Consider the following 2709-nt stretch of genomic DNA (forward strand, 5'->3'; position numbering starts at 1 on the left):
TGGCTCCTTGACCTGCGGCCTTTTCCCGGCAGGCCCTGGGCCTGTGCACATCTTGCCTAGCCTGGAGACCTCCGGGGCACCTCCCTGCTCACCACCAGAGCCGGCTTCACCCTCTTCCCCACTCATTGGCCCCCATGATGCTCTGTGGCCTCACTTAGATCTCCCATCACACCCCCTCACCAACACCTGGCTATTCCCCCCGCCCCACCCTGACTGTGAACCCCTGGGAGCAGTGGCCACTGACTTTGTTTCCTGTGGCCTCAGAGAGTGGCACAGAGTAGGTGCTTAATAAATGCACGCCGAAGGACTGACCACATCCATGAATGAAGATGCTTGGGGGGAGGTGGGCAGCAGGTGCCTGGAGCTGTCAGCACAGTGCCCCCAGGTAGGAGGCCCTCAGTAAATGCCAGCCGTGGTCTTCATCACCAACACCAAACGTCCGTGAAACAAGGCGATGCTGACGAGGCCGCTGAAAGTACATGCAAATTAAATGTGTTCCAACCTCAAAGAAAGGACGATGGGGGAAGGAGTGGTCTGAGTTGGGTGGCCTGGATCGGGAAAGGCTCCCTGAGAAAGGCGAGTTTGAGTTCAGCTTTTGCTGAGGTGAAGCCCAGGAAGAGGTCCTGAGCACTGGAGGGGGAAGGAGTGACAGGGACAAAGGTGCAGAAAGGGGAAGTAGGCATTCGGTGGGCCAGGGAGCCCGCTCTTCTGCAAGCCTTACTCCCAGTGGTCACCAGCAGGGGACGCCCCGGACCGCATCCCGCCAGAGCTGGGCGGGGTCGATCCTCCCCACCCTCCTCCCCGCCCGGCCCTGATTCCTGCAGCCATCCCCCACCCCCTACCCCGGCCCCGCCCCCGCCCCGCTCCGGCCCCTCCAGGCCGGCGGAATACGTTAAGCGCCCTCCACTCAGCGGCAGGTCCCAGATGCTCAACGCGCACCTCACACGAAGTGGGGTTCCTCGTGGGACGTTTCCAGCTGTTATGTGTGTATTTGAATAAGTATAAAATGCGTCCCCGCGTAACTACCACTCAAGGTAAGAAAATCCGCCTTGCAGAGCCCCTCAATATGTCCTTGCAGGTGACCCCTCCCCAGGTAAGCGCAATGCTGACCTTTACGGTAACCACTTCCTTGCCTTTCTCTGCGGTTTACCCCCCAGGTACGTAGCCCAAAACAGTTTGCATTCATTTTGCCTGGGGTTGTTGTTTAATCATCAATGGAATCTTGCAGCTGCGTCCGGAGGTCTCCGGGTGGTTGCTGGAGCTGCGGTTTGTTCCCATTCGTTCACTGCCCACGATGTTCCGTTGTATGAATAGAATCCAGTTGATTTGCAGCAGATGTAACGTTGGACCAGGCCGCTTGGTGCCTGAAGGAGGTGTACCTTGTTAGAGGCCTTTTTCTTTTTTTTCTTTTTTGGCCTCACCAGGCGGCTGGCTTGCGGGATCTTAGTTCCCCGAAGACCAGGGATTGAACCCGCGGCTGTCCGCGAGGCAATTCCCTTCTTTTTGTTTTTGACAATCAGGAAACCTTCAGAAAAGCTGCAAGAAAAGTACAATGAACATCCATATAGGGGGCTTCCCTGGTGGCGCAGTGGTTAAGAATCCGCCTGCCAATGCAGGGGACACGGGTTTGAGCCCTGGCCCGGGAAGATCCCACATGCCACTAAGGAGCAACTAAGCTCATGTGCCACAACTACTGAGCCTGTGCTCTAGAGCCTGCGAGCCGCAACTACTGAAGCCGGTACACCTAGAGCCTATGCTCCGCAGCAAGAGAAGCCACTGCAATGGGAAGCCCACACACCCCAACGAAGAGTAGCCCCCGCTCACCACAACTAGAGAACGCCCGCATGCAGCAACGAAGGCCCAACACAGCCAAAAATAAAAATAAAATAAATAAATTTATTTTTTAAAAATCCACATACCCTTCACTCAGATTCACCAGTAGTTAACGTTTTGCCCCATTTGCTCTCTCTCCCTCTCTCTCTCACACACGCACACATACACACACATGCATTTTTTTCTGAACCATTTGACAGGAAGTTACATAGGTCATGACCCTTCACTCTTAAGTATTTCAACATGTATCTCCTAAGAAAAATGACATTTCTTACACAACCGTGTAGAGTTACCAAATTTAGGCCTGGCAGCAGTGATGCCAGCACTGCTGCAACCCTGGATCTGATATGCTGTCCCCTTGCCGGCGTCTCTGATTGTCCCAGCGAACTGGGATCGCGCCTCACATTTGGTCGTTAGGGCTCTTCAGTCTTTAATCTGGAACCAACCTCGGCCTTACTTTGTTTTTTAAGACCTTAACGTTTTTGAAGAGTACAGGCCACTCGCTTTGTAGAATGTCCCTCAGTTTCTTTTTCCCCTTTCCCCCCCAAATTAAGAAGGTCAAATATGTCCATTATGTAAAATTTGGACAATATAGAGAAGTAAACCAAAGTTGCCCCAGCTCCTTTGACGTAAGGATAACCCTTTAGACATTTCCTGTAACTGAAACCGTGCACCTCAGACTGGGACTTGAACCCATGAGGCCGGAACTCAAACCCAGCCAAAACCCTGATTGGGACTTGAACCCACACAGCCGGGACTGGAACCCGGCCAAAACCCACAGTCTTCCAACTGAGGCCATACACCTGGTTTCAGGACTTAATGAAGCTCAGGTTCTTGAAGTCTCAATGCAGAAAGAATTCAGTGAGAGACAAAGTG

General features: G+C 53.2%; 1 long non-coding RNA gene across 1 annotated transcript; it reads left to right on the forward strand.

The window, feature by feature from the left end:
- Positions 1-805: 805 nt before the first annotated feature.
- Positions 806-1914, forward strand: LOC125965123 (uncharacterized). The gene is made up of 2 exons (XR_007478662.1): positions 806-1034; positions 1521-1914. It is a non-coding gene; the product is annotated as an uncharacterized LOC125965123 (long non-coding RNA).
- Positions 1915-2709: the final 795 nt, after the last annotated feature.

This window comes from Orcinus orca, chromosome 8 (genome assembly GCF_937001465.1).
Source record: "Orcinus orca chromosome 8, mOrcOrc1.1, whole genome shotgun sequence".
In the NCBI taxonomy this organism is placed as follows: domain Eukaryota; kingdom Metazoa; phylum Chordata; class Mammalia; order Artiodactyla; family Delphinidae; genus Orcinus; species Orcinus orca.